At 38.5% G+C, this 14,776-nt stretch overlaps 1 protein-coding gene across 2 annotated transcripts in view; it reads right to left on the bottom strand.

Moving 5' to 3' along the window:
- Window positions 1–14,776, bottom strand: part of Prkg1 (protein kinase cGMP-dependent 1) — a 1,163,909-nt gene that overhangs the window by 876,393 nt on the left and 272,740 nt on the right. The gene's annotated exons all lie outside the window — the stretch shown is intronic.

Raw genomic sequence — 14,776 nt, 5'->3', positions numbered from 1 at the left:
TTCTTAATTTTCATGTCACGGCAGATTTTCAGTTTCACGAAACAAAATTTAAAAGACCTTCAAATCAAAGGAAAATGGTACTCCGGTATATATGACAGTTGTAAGGTGGTGTAATACCCATTAACAGGTTCTCAGAAGTCCACGGGATAGAAGGAAGGTGAGGGCAGCAGTAGTTCTCAAGGGCAACTGGGCTGTATTGTCACTGAGAGCGGGAATTGCTTTGAGGTAGTAGTTTCAAAGTGAACTTACAAAGTTAAAAGAGGCAAATACTGTCATTTCAGTATCAACAGCTAGAAAAAAGGTAGGACACATGGAAGGTAGAAGGATCATGAATATTTATCAAGTGCCTCATTGGATGAAGACACGAAGCTGGGTTTTACATGTGTGGCATTTTATTTAAAACTCAAAGCAAATCTAGAGATAAAATGATCTTGCTGATAAATACGCACACCAACGTAAAAGAAGTTGGAGGTCAGGGTATGTGTCACCTGTGGGAAAGGAAAGGGCTGAGGCTGGAGGCTGTTGGTTTTCTCATGTGCCCTGTTATGATGTCCAGGACGCAAGTGCTTACAGGATAAGGTGGGCATTTGGGAAAGTTCATTGTCCTCTTGATTGGGATTGAGAAGTTATAGCAGAATCATTAAACACACCTGTGCAGTCTTTCCAAAGACCATTCGACAATGGCACCTCTAAAGCAATAAATTGATGATCCCACGATGGAGTCACACTCTGAGGATATCACTGGGAGATAGGACCTGGTGAGAGTGTGTAGGTAACTGGAGACGTGGTCCTGGGGGTCGCATCTTTACCTTGTCCTACCTGTCTACTTCCATTCTCCCCTTTGTCCCCCACAATGAGAAATTGTGGGGGACAAAGCCACACCTAGCCAGCCACGATAGAATGTCACCTCTGAAAACTTGAACCAAAAGAAACCCTTCCTTTCTAACAATTGTTTTCTTGGGTATTTTGGCCATGGCAATGAGGAATGTGACTGACAGAAGCACGCCTATAAAGCAAACCAGGGGGAAATCTGTGCCCTCTCCGTGTCCCTGACTATCTGATTGAGGGGACTCAGAAGCCCTTATTCAGTCAGCTATTCTCATACAGGAAAAGGAGCCTGGAGCAATACACCCAACCTAATCCCCATATCCAGGATCTTGAAGACAAAATTCTGGGTTTCTGCTTTGTAGCACTGTCAATTGGTTACTTGTAACTAACTGTCCAGAAACAACATTTTGAGGCCGCATCAAGCGTAATGGTGCCTGTTTGAAGCTTCTGAGTTAATAGTGACTATTATCTTCATCAGCAGGGAAGAAAGCAAGAAGCCCATTCAGCATTTACTAACTCCAAATGTTAACTCCTTATGCTTACTTAGTGAGATTCCAAACCCAGCAGGATAATCTTGGTATAAGAGTATTTGGTACAGAATATGATGAACCAAGGGTTCTCACTCAAGTCATGAATAGACCTGTTTTATTCTAGAGTTGGACACAGAGCAAAACCAGGGCTTCTGGTTCATTGTCAGGTGGCTCCTATTTAATCTTCTATGCTTGGTAGAAGGGAAGAGATTACTCCACAGAGACACTGGAAACAATTCCATCTAATTAAAACACGGTTTACCCACACAGAAGCTGCCAGGGCTGAGGCAGATTTCTTGGCCCACGCCATTTCAGATGTGCACTGGGCTGGGAACCCAGGACAAAAGCACACAGTCACCATCGGTCCTGCTCACTTGAGTTCTCTTTCTAGCAATTTTGATTCTGAAAACTTTTATTAATAGCCTTAGAGGTGAGCAGAATCTGTGGCTAGATCATACCACTTTGAATAAGCACAGAGAACACGGAAATTAAGATTTGAACATAAATCTAAAATCCTTGAAAATAAATATAGTCTACGTATAAAAGTCTGACTCAAAGTTCATCACTACTGGCAAAGTCTATGTATTGGTCATGTATCATATTTCCATGATATTCTTAATGAAAATGCACCTCATTTTACAAGCTAGCAGAATTTTCCACCAAGTTAGCCACAGAGATTTTCTGTAAAAAGCACAATTTCCCTGTGGACTTCTCTGTACAATTAGGGCTTTGTATCTATGCAGGGAGGGCAGAAGGGAATCAGATGGATTAAACTAAACCCTTGTGGCAAGGAAATATAGATAGATAGATAGATAGATAGATAGATAGATAGATAGATAGATAGACAGACAGACAGACAGACAGATAGATAGATAGATAGAGGCCAAACCCACAGGAATTGCAAAAAAATCAAATTTCTTCTTGAATGGGACAACAAAAAGCTATACTATTTTTCTATTCTCCCCCATCGACAGTCTTATCTAGCTGCTTTGCATATAATACACATTTCTTAATATATAAAGATTGCCATCATCTCTGCAGAATAGACACAGGAGCGCACGAGACCTGGGGCTCAGCACATCTAGTCAGCTCTAGCTTTGTGACCTTGAATGTGTTCAATGCGTTTAAATGAAACAAAGTTAAGAAGACCTTTGAAATCATTTCAAAGCCAACAATTCTCATTTCTAAATAGTTCCTTGATGGGGAATTATCTTTAAGAGGTGGGACCAAGTGAGGGTTTGGCTTTCTGGGACCCTGGAAAAAAAAATCTATTCCCTAAAGAGTGTTAAACACCAAAGACACTCCACTCGGTGTTTGTTTTCTTCTTGGTACAATTGGTTTTGGGGCAAGGAACTGCCCATACCTCAACCACTGACAAAGTAGACGGTATCCAGACTGGATAAACAGGACACAAGGAAAAGGACTGCCAAACCTTGCCAAGACAGGGTAAGATGTTTCTGAAAAATTTCCTGCCTCTGAAAATGGTCTGTCATTTATGCTAGGCCTTAGCCAAAGTTGGCTGCTTCAATATTGCAAGTGAGGCTTTGGATGATTGCTCAGGTAGTCAATTGTCTCCGTCATATACTGCTCTTTTTGGAAACTGCTTGATTGCACTTCCTGCCTACTCAAGTCATATTATCTCCCTTCTTAGGCCCAGGTGCGCTCTCTTTGTGTGGTTCCCTCGCAGCACAGCTGAGCTTGGACTTTTCTTTACTGTTGAGTTTTTCCCTTAGAATAAGTAGAAATATAATTGTTTTATCTTCTTGCTAGCCTGGTTATTGCCAGAATCAAGCTAACTTCAACAGTTGCTTGAACTGGCTTTCTTTCTTCTGCCAGGATGCTTTGAGATATTCAGTGAGATTAACACAGCATCAGTTTGTTGTTGACTTTTTAGTCCAGAATTCTTAGCATTTCCCTTTAAAGGTGACTGCTCCTGACTTACTGAGTCCCGTGACCTTTGGAAAGTAGATAGAGATTGGTGGATACCAATAGGGTGACTGAGGAGACTCAACTACAGTCAGCTACTGAGGAGTTCCATCTGAGAGAAGAGTCCTACATTATCTGTTCGCTCCAAATAAAGAAATCACAGGATAGTGGTCATCAGTAGAAACATTTCAGTGATGAGGGTTGAACCTCTGAGATCCAATACTGAGTTACAAATTGTTGGGATTTCTATGAATAAGTTCATTCTAAGATCCAAGACATAAGTTCTCTATCCCATGTTATGAAACAAAACAGTATAGAAATTTTATGGCCTGATTAACTTTTTTAAAAGAATGTATATTTAAGGTATATAGGTAATCATCCACATCCAAGAAATGTAAGGAATTAAACAAAACAAAACCAAATTACCCTGAAATATTAAAAAGTTAGTAACCGAAAGGATCATAATGTTTTTGGGAAGATAATCTGCATTTACATATTGCTATACTAATTTTATAATTGAGCAAGCAGTTAATTACAGTTTATCCTGTCCTAAATATTTTATTATGACTCTCCCCAATGTGTAAACATATATTTATAAATCTAGATGTGGTGTCAATACTGTGAAATTAGTCCCCTAGTCTCCAATTGAGAATTATAAAGTAAGCACAGTAGTAGTAGAGACTAGAAAGCCCTGACACTCGATCTGAGGGGGGATGTAGTAGTTAATGGTTACAGAACAGGCAAGAACCTGACCTCCTTCTTCATAAGCTGGGCACAGCATCTATAATTTCCTGTGTGTGCGCAAGTGAAACATGTTGGCAAGCTCTGATCCCAGCCATGCATTAAAATGCTGCATCTCCCTTTAAATTATCTCTTTCTCTTCTAAAACATATGCATCTGGGTCCCTATATGGTAAAATATGAATCTGCTCAATGGAACTACATTTGCAAGAATGACAAAGATTGAGCTATAAGAATGCATACTGTAGAAATATATAATATTAAACACTGAAAATAAAAAATGAAACTATAGGATAAAGTTATGATACCTTATAAACTTTAACCAATATAAGCTGTATTTTAGAAAGGATAATATTTGGTGTGAGAAAATAGATACAATGTAGTATTCACAAAACAATAAGTCACAAAGCAGGGTACACTGTAGGGAGATATACTCGAAGGTGCTGAGTGCTTTGGTAAAATCATGTGCTTATAAGTGATCATTATACTTTTCTTTGTATGTGAAACATTTTCCAAGTTTTCAAAAAAATAAAACAAACATTTTCATAGAAAAGTATAATTAAAATTTACACTTTAATTACAGAGGTAAAAGTTAGTAAGTTCTACATGAGTCACTATGGAACAGCTTGTCCCCAGTACTGATACAACACTAGTGGCTTTGGGGAAAAGCAAGCGTTCTGATGCCCCAAACAGCCTTTTCTTGCAATGGTGCCACTACTTTGAATGTCACTCTAGGAAGGGCAGTCTTGTTGTTATTCCTGTGTATCTGTAAACCAGACCTTTTCAAAGAATCCAGCAAATATTGGCCCATAACACTTTTAGATCTGAACAAGTTGAAGTCATTCATCTTGAGAAATAAAACTGCCCTGAGAAAACCTGTATAAAGATTTGGGAGGAAATTGTTATAAACTGTAATAGGATATGAGTGATAAAACTCAAAGGACCACAATACACATCTGTCATCTTCATGTGCTGACCTTTTGGGCTCCTCTAAGTATTTTAATAAACAGCAGACCCTACTTTACTCTTTTCCCTTTTTGGAAAAGTTTACTTTAGTTAAACAGGTGAGAACTTTTTATTTTGAAAACTAATAATTTTTCTAGACTTCATGTAATCCTGAGAAATAAAATTCCTACCAGTTCTAAAATTGGCCTCTTATGAAAGAAGAGTCCATTGAGAGAAATCTACCACCTGTCTCTCAGAACCACAAGCGACAAGCAGTTCCCTAAAGCAACTGTTGCATCCAATCCGGATGCTACCTCTCCACTCCGGGTTCCTGACTTCTCCCATCTGCTTCAGCAGCTATGTAATGAGCCTTGCTTCTCTGGTCTGTCGGTGGCCCTTCAATCAATCCCCCAGGGCCACCAGATAAACTTTCCTGCAGTAGAACTCAGCTATGTCACCCTTCTTGTCAGCCTTTAATGGACCTCTGTTTTCTATTAAGCAATAGTGAAATTTCAGAGTAAGACAGATAGAGCTGGCAGGGCCACCGTTCTCGGCCTGTCACACAGAGCTGCTCTAACACGTGCACAGAACTGCACATATTTCCTGGAGTGTGGTCTCCTGAGCAGCAGCAGTAGCAGCAGCATCACCTGGGAATTCATTAAGAATTCAAGTTCTCTGAGTATGAAAAAAACATACAAGTGAGCATTAAAAAAAGAATTAGAGAAAAAGCACTAGAAATAAATAAAGATGCAGAGATACATGTAGTCACACACATGGAAACCCCATGAAGACACAAAATTAGAAACCATAATATATACGGAAAAGAACTGTAGGTTAAAAACTATGCCTGGACATTATGAAATTAAAAAAATACTCCGAAAAACACCACTGATTTTTTTTGTGTTGGTCATTTACTGCTGGGCATGGGGCCTGACCTTAAATGTAGTTTGGATATCCAGTGAGATGCCATTGAGGAAAACTAATTTTTTCTTTGTAAGAGGTTGCCAATTAGAGACAGCTTGTAGAACAGGGCTGGGGACTTGCGTCCACTTTCATTCTCAGTCCTGGGACTCCATCTGGCTTAGACGTGAGCAAGTCCTGTGCCCATCCTGCGCATGCTTCCATGATCTCAGAGTTCACATATATGGCATTGCTGTCTCTAGGTCTTGTTTTCTTGATGTTCTCATCCCCTCTGGCCCTTACACTCTTTCTGCCTTCTCTTCTGCATGGTTTCCTGAGCCCTGAAGGAGTGGGAGTTGAAGGCAACATCCCATTTAGTACTGGGTATTCCAAAGTCTCTCCCCCTCTCCCTTTTGTGAGAAAGAGCAAGAAAATATGCATTACATTTTGGATCTTGGAGGAGTTGTGGGAGTGGAAACCATAATTAGACTACATTGTATGAAAAAAATTTATTTTAAATAAAAATAAATTTTAAATTCTATGAATACACAGGGTGCTGAGCCCAAACCTCTTGGAAGCAGGAACCCCAAAACTGTGCTATTAACCAGCCTCCTACATTATTATGATGTGTGGTTAAGTTTGAGAACTCTCATTAAACTGTAATTCCTTAAACACACTCCATGGTGTCAAGTTATTACCCTCCCTAGCACTGTTCATTTTCCAGCTGGGCTTCCAGGTGTTTGAAAATGAACAGTCCTTTCATTCCACACCTATTATCAACCCAACTGTCTTTGGTTTACTCAGCCAGAAGTATCCCCTTATTCTTCAATAAGTCATTGTTTTGGGAGCACTTAGGAATTTTTCTTAAAGCAAGCTATTTGCATATTTCCCATGTCCTCTGATAGAGTGCAAGTCTTTTGAGGACCACGTCACTTCCCCCAAAATACAGGGCCATTTGGAAAGCACAATGTATTTCATAGGTGTTTGTGGAACACCAGCTTATGACTAAATTCAACCTTAGTAGATTTAACAAATGTATAGGACATCTAAGTACAGAATTCAGATAAGCAAAGAATGGTTTGTTGTTGTTGTTTATAGTGTAATAAGTTAAACTATCTGTTATCATTCCTTGGGCCAGTGAGATGTGGCTAAAGGAGCTCGTACCACATCCTTGATGACCTGAGTTCCAGCCATGGCACTCACATCAGGGTAGATAAAGAGAGTCCCCTCCAGGAAGGTGTCCCCTGAACTCTCTGTACAGGTGGAAGCGGCACATGTACCACTGCACACATATCATGCAAACAGCAACAACTTTGTAAAATCATCAATTGTTAATATGAGATTTCAATTTTATTACAAGTTCTCTATTTTATCTGGCAATCCTATAATACCAGTGCTACTTTGTCTTCATCCAGATCTAGTTTCTTGTGGCTTCTTTTGCTGCAAAGTTTAGCTAAATATGGGAAAGATATTGTATACTTAAAAATAGTTTTCTGTAGAATATCACTTGGGAGAAACGTCTGAGCTTGTTCACCGATATTGAGGTATCCCAAATAAATTTGTATTTTTTTCTAATTCCATGGGGAAAAAACACCAATTTTTTAAATAAGAAAAACAGCATTGTTATCTGACACTTGTGTGATTAAAATACCAATATGTACAAACTGACTTTAATAAGATATTTAATTTTCATAGCTTAACTTAATTTTCAGCTTTACTTCAGTAGTGTTTTACTCTTTTAAAGATGAAATTTATCTTGAAAGGTGGAGTACTTGCCTCCATTTTAAAGAATGTTAAAACATTCTCACAGATTAAAAGGATAATTCCCAAATAAAGTAAAAAATGTGCAATAAAGCCCCCTGGATTGAATATATAACCTCTGTGGTAGTACAGTGGAGAGATTATTAAAGAGATGTGTCAAGTCTGATTCTCTTTGATTTTTAAAAGAAAGTCCTACTTTCTTAAAACCACTTCCCTCAAGATTCTAAGTGGACATGTCACGCACCCATTCTACCAGATACTATCTCTAAGAGGTTAAAAGCATGTTGCTATGGTTCCGTCTCAAAGATTTTTATAGAAGGCAAAATAGAGGACTCGTGGCTTAACTGATAGACATATGCCTGATTTTCCATGATCCAAATGTAGGATCCGTATATACTCCACATTTATATTCCACACCTTATTTCTAAGTGTGCACATGCTGTTGTATATATACTACACACACACACAGTTTTTATTCTCTGAAACTGCGATGCCCTGAAACTGAGTTTGCATTAAAAGCAAGTTTATCCAGAATGTGTTATATAATAAGGGAAATCAGAGAAGCATCAGTTACAGTAAACAGTATTGGCTCATCTTCAAACTCATAGTAGTTAAAATTCCTACCAGGTATGCAATTAACTAAGATTTTGAATCCAACCCTTAAGCATCATAATGAATAATGCAGTGATGCTCTCGGGAGAACGTCAGGTTGGGGGCTATTTGGCACTCCTGGGTTCTCTTTCCTCCTCTCATGTAGGTGAGGAGAGTGGATGCGGAAGATGGATGGCATAAGTCATTGACAATATTACTTCCTTAAATAAGTGAGGAATAAATGAGGGAGGGAGGGTATATAGAAATAACTTCTATTTTATGGCATTTGGAATTTAGAAAATGATTTCCAAGGAGGTTTTCTTAGCTCCTTTGGAGTGCAGGTCTTTGGAGTTGTTCAAGTTCAGTGGTCCAAATGGTGAGTCACCTGGGACTACTGTGTTCTTTTAGAATAATGTCAAATAGCTGTGACACTCTAAAAGAAAGTTTAAATTCACAGCATCTTAAGCATTTCAGCAGTCTGTCCATCTTTCAGTTCTACAAAAAATATTCCAGAAAGTTACTATATGACTGATATTATGAGTTTCAGAACTTATATATATATATATATATATATATATATATATATATATATACATACATATATATTGTAGTAAGAAAGCTGTTTGTTGGTTCCCAGCAGCTTAGCCCCAAAATAATCACACAGAAACTATATTAATTAAATTAATTAAATCACTGCTTGGCCCATTCATTAGCTCTAGCTACTTATTGGCTAACCCTTACATATTAAATCAATCCATTTCTATTAATTCGTGTATTGCCACGTGGCTGTGGCTTACCCATTAAAGTTCCATCTGGTTCTAGCGGAAGGTTACATGGCTTCTTTTTGACTTTGCCTTTTTTCTCCCAGCATTCAGTTTAGTTTTCTCTGCCTAGCTCTCTTTTCCTATAGCTTGCTATAGGCCCAAAGTAGTTCCTTTTTTAACCAATGATAGTTACAGAATACAGAAGGGAATCCCACATCAGTAAATCACCAGGAGTTTAAAATAAAGATAACAGCCTTCCCTACATCAATTGACTGTACTAATAAAATGACTATAATCAACATTTTCATAAAAGCTTTGTATGCACAGTAGCTCTTGGGTAAGGAAGAAATTAGGTCAATGAAATGACTTTTGTACATTAAGGCATTGACTGCTGAGCTTAACACATGAGTTCAATTCTCCCTGGCTGTCCTCATGGCGAAAGGAGAGCACTGATTCCCACATATTATCCTATGACCTCCACACATGTGCCTTATCATATGTGCACCCCTCACACAAAATAAGTAATAAAATAATAAATAAATGCAATGTTAAAATTACAATTAAAAAACTAAATTCTCTTGGATTGCATGCATGCATACACATATACAGGAACATTTATTTCATTTCATTTGGTTGTTGTTTAAATGCAACATGCCATAAAAAAGAAACATACTAACAAGATTTATTAGTATTTAAAAGGATTACCAAAAGAATGGATCTTGAAAAAGCAATTTAGGGATGGGAAAGAGGGGTCAGTCCCGAAAACACTCGCTAGACAAGGTTGAGTACCATAGTTTGATCACATGTGCCCCCACAAAAGTTCACTAAAGTAGTAGGGCTTGCATTTCCAGTGCTGAGGATGCACAGGCCGCAGGCTGCTTGTGGCTCACTGACCATTGATGTTGCTCACCTTGGCAGGTAAAAGTGCATATTGCTGAGACCAGTGGTCTAAGTTTAAGGTCCAGGACTTGTATGGTGGAAGGGGGTAAAAATAATATAAATACTGCATTCATATATAAAATTCTCAATATTTATCTAATTTTATTTTATGAGTATGTATGTTCTGTGTGCATGTATGTAGGTTTACCAAGTGCATGGCTGGTACCTATAGAGGTCAGAAGAAGGTATTAGATGGCTGGCACTAAAGTTCAGATGACTGAGCCTCCTTGTGAGTACTGAGAATTGAATTCACATCTTCTGTAAGAGTAACAAGTGTTCTTAACTGCTGAGCAAACTCTCCAGTCCCACAGTAAATGCTTTAGATTAAAAAGCATATGTAGGCATAAAACCTTTGGGAGCTATTTACACACATTCATGTAGGATTTCTAGACCCCAAAATGAATCATGAAGTACTGCATAGAAACAAGGTTTATCTTCTTTCATGATCTCTTAATCTCATATGCTTCCCTAATATGGTAGCAAATGACATTTTAGAACAAGAATTTGAGATTCCATCTTAAGAGAAAGTTTAATAATACCAAAGCTCGCACACCTATATAGTGACTAGGTGGTTGGCAGACATTTGCTCCTCAGGACAACACACAGCAGCGTCTTTTGGAACCTGGAATTGGAGACTTCATTCTTTAGAAATAATGAGAGTTTTTAGAGAAGACATGCATCACCTTCCCTTGGTGTGTGGGGTTAAACCACAGGGGAGAGCAGAGTCTCTTGCTTTCCATTGGTGATTTCCGAGTGAAACAACTTTTACACTCACTTAAGCCTTCGTTTACATGCTAAGGAGTAGCTGCTCATGTTAAGACAGTATGTTGTCATTGGTTAGAGATGGAAATAGAATGAACAGGTAGAAGTATAAGGACGGTTTCTTTCCAAGTGGCAGGGATTTGTTACTCTTTGCAGATTCTTAGCTTCGTGCTACCTAGTCTTGTCATGCTTGCAAACACACCCAAGTCCTTTTATACAGGTTGTCATCTGTCTTCTGGGTTTTGCGATGGTAGAAATGCAACTGCTGAGGCCTCATTAAACTACCCATAAAGCCAAATTAATGAGAACAGACATCCTGATAGGCCAAGGTCAATTAGTGAACAGCAAAGGTCAAAGCGGTTCATCAGTTACTGAAGGAGCAGTCTAAAGTAAACTAGCCAAAGGAAAAGGAGAACCTAAACCCTTCAGGGTGAGAAAAATACTGCACGTGAGGGGAATCAATTCAGTCAGGACAATATAAAAATGGAAGTAGCTGCTCCAACAAGTGTCAGAGAAATGATAAATTTGAAGATAGAAAATTTCTGTGTTATCTTTTCAGCCAGGACTGAATGTCTCCCTTTGGGAGGAAAACATGATTTCAGAGGCCATACCACTGACCTTGATTTGGACTAGAAAATAATTGCATCCTGAGTGTCTCAGCAATATTGATGTACTACTGAGGTTGTTAGATTGTGGTAAAATAATGAGAAACTATTAAAGGACAATATTAATCTAGAAACCAGAAGTCAAGGGTGTACTCCTTATTTTTTTTCCTTCGGGGATAAAGGCAGTTCCCAAAGCACCACTTTTCTAAAGATTTCCATCTGACATTTTGGACAGGGTACATTAGGGCAGGGTCAAGCAGACTTACAGTTAAGACATAGGTCTGTCAAGAAAACGGAAACCGATCTGATTAAAGAAAACATAGCACATACATGTAAGACATGAAAGAATACAAGGAATGACAAGAAGGAAGGTGGCTTAAGCAAAAAGATGGGGGCAGGAGATGGGGTGGAATATATATGTCTTGAAAGCATAAGGAGATGCTTGAAGGAAGAAATAGGACCAGCATATGGGGAAGATCCAGTAGAGGCCAGATCAAACTATAATTATGTGTGAATATAAGTGTGAAAGGCACAGTGAAACCTTTTATTTTATATAACCATATAGCGATATTTTATTTATGTTTTATAAATAAAGCTTGCCCAAAGACGAGAAGGTACAAATTAAGCCACTAGAGGCCAGGAAGAGGTGACATACATATATCTTTAATCCCAGGACTTGGGAAACAGAGGCAGATGGACTTCTGTGAATTCAAGGCCACCCTGGGCTACACAATAGCAATGCAGAAACAGATCCAGATGGTGGGGGGCTCACACCTTTAATCCCTGTCCTAGGGAGTCACACGTTCTTAATCCCAGCATTGCAGAGGAATATAAGGCAGACTGAGACAGGAATTCATACTCTCTCCGTCTGAAGATTTCTTAAAGGTAAGTGGTTTGGCTGCTTTGTTTTCCTGATCTTCAGGTTGCACCCCAACATCTGTCTCTGGGTTCTATTATTCATACTACATAATCATCAATTAACAACATGATAAAAAGAGAAAATGTAGAAAACCTCCACTTTTAATGAGAGAATTTTCATTGCGAACACCAGATATGTTGGACTAAGTTAAGGGAAATGGAGGGATTTGAGAGCAAAGGAACAGCAGGTGTGCTGCCTGGAACCGCAGGTGTGCTGCCCACAACAGACAGGGCTGCCAAAGCCCACGCCCAGGATCTTAACAAAAGGATCTGATAAAGGTATCTTGAAACCGAGGCATTACTGATGAGAGCCTTGTAGGTCACATGCTATTCATATGTGTGGAACCAATATGCTGTGTTTTAAATGGACTTATTCTGTACCATATAGAAGAATCAGGATACTTCCCAATAATAAGAATAAATAATAATCATAATTCTACTTTCTTTCATAATGAAAAAATCAATCTAGGGTGCTTTGACCATGATGGCTAGAAATCTCTTAATGCAATGGCTTTGCTGAGCTGACTAGCCAGTGGATGCTCTTAGTCAGAGCAGCAACTTCCCCCATTATTCACACCTTTCTATACTAGACCCTTTAGACCTTTAAATATGCAACCATGCCTTAGAGGATGGGGAGAATGAATCATTGGAATTATTGTATTTCATACAATAAGTAGTCAAACAATATATTCCTGAAACATTCTTGGACCAAACACAAAGGAAACAGATCTTGGTCTTTACCCAGCATGAATGAGGTAGACAGAGAAAAGATGAACAGTAGTCTTGAGAAAGTCTCTTCATTCTATACAGGGTAGCTTTGTTCCCCTTGTCAAAGTCTATCCACTGCCTGAATTTCTGACTATTTGGGCTCATATTGGAAAAGAAAATGTGGTGCAAGATTAAGATAATATATTTTTTTCCTGACAATTATTTCACAATCCCCTAAGCAGAACTGAGGTGAAGAAATGCAGACATTTCATTTTGGCTCCAGGAATATCTTAGAATTAAGCAACGCTGCTACCCATGATTTTCCAGATTTATTTCAACAAACCTTTTTTAAAAAGGTCTTAATCTTTGTCCGTGAAACCTGATGCTCCATTGAAAACAATATTAAAACCATGGCTAAGGAAGAGCATCCCATAATAGTGGCCTTCTCAGCCATTTCAGGGGGCTCTGCATTTGTATTTGATAATACACCCTTTGGGTAGTCCAAAAGAAAACAGCTTTATCTTTTCTATTTTAAATGGCTTAGGAAATGTTCCAATCCCTTGAAAATTTGCTGAGGAACACTTGCCATATCGTGCTTACATATGCTTGTTTGAGTTATGACATATTTTTATAAACTTAAGAGTTTTAAAGAACAAATAGTATCCTTTTACCAACTATGAACCAAGCTCAAAATGCTTTGACTTGTGCACTGTGGTAGTTGCTGGAATTTTCATTCTAAATATTCTTCCTTAGAAAAGAAATCAAATTGAGTTTGGCTGGCTAATGTCACTTAACCATTTTTTGAAACGTGTGTAATTTATTGGTCACTAAACAGGGTCTTGCTCAGTTAAAGATTTTCACATCACGCTGAGTTTTGGATATGGCATTTGATCTCAATCCTCAGTAAGCATCATGAGCAGAACAGACCCCTAATGTTTTAACCCTGGGTAGTGTTCTTCCCTGCAGAGATGGACATGGAGCAGAAGATTGGAGCAATGCATTTTGGCACATGCATATTTTGTGGGTGTATTTCCAAAGGAACCATATTTTCCAGCCATTGCTACTGCTCTGGAAAGTACCATATGCACCACAATTTAAACTAGCACACAATCCCAAGGAATGATCATTATAACCCCAAGGAAGGAGAACCTCTGAGCTTTTATATTATCATATGAAGACAAAACAACTGAGGATAGCCAAATACACACTGAAGAGTCCTCCAAACGGAGGGTGTGATGACTTAGTATAGGTCTCTACATTAAGATACTAAGTCAGCAGCTGAACATTGGTGACACATGCCTTTAATCCCAGCACTCAGGAGTCTGAGGCAAGTGGATCTCTGTAAGTTTGAGGCCAGTCTGGTCTACAAGAGCTTGTTCCAGGACAGGCTCCAAAGTTACAAAGAAACGCTGTCTCAAAAACCAAAAAAAAAAAAAAAAAAAAAAAAAAAATGAAAAAGAAAGAAAGAAAGAAAGAAAAAGAAAAGAAGATACTAAGACTAAGTACAAATAGAAAAATAGCAACACAATAATGAACTCTATTCATTGGATGCTTTAGTTTAATAGTGGACTTTGGTCTTTAAGTGACATCCAGTGTGGAAGCCGTAGTTGACATACAGAACATCAATCATCACATCATCGCACTCAGTGCCAACAGACATATGTGTTTGTGGATTCTGGCTCTGACACACTCAGATCTTGGCTCCTCAGGTCCCACATATAGGCAGGGAGAGTGTTATCCCTGTACAGGGGAAGTGTAGAGGTGAAGCAAAAATAGAAGACATATGTAAATCAATTAACAGTTTGTCTCAAACCGTGAGGCCAGAGAAAATGATGAAGGTTACAGGTTTCTTATGAGTC

The sequence above is a fragment of the Myodes glareolus genome, chromosome 7 (assembly GCF_982192425.1).
Source record: "Myodes glareolus chromosome 7, mMyoGla1.1, whole genome shotgun sequence".
NCBI classification, from domain to species: Eukaryota; Metazoa; Chordata; class Mammalia; order Rodentia; family Cricetidae; genus Myodes; species Myodes glareolus.
The sequence above is the reverse complement of the archived record's forward strand: the minus strand, read 5'-3'. Positions and strand labels throughout refer to the sequence as shown.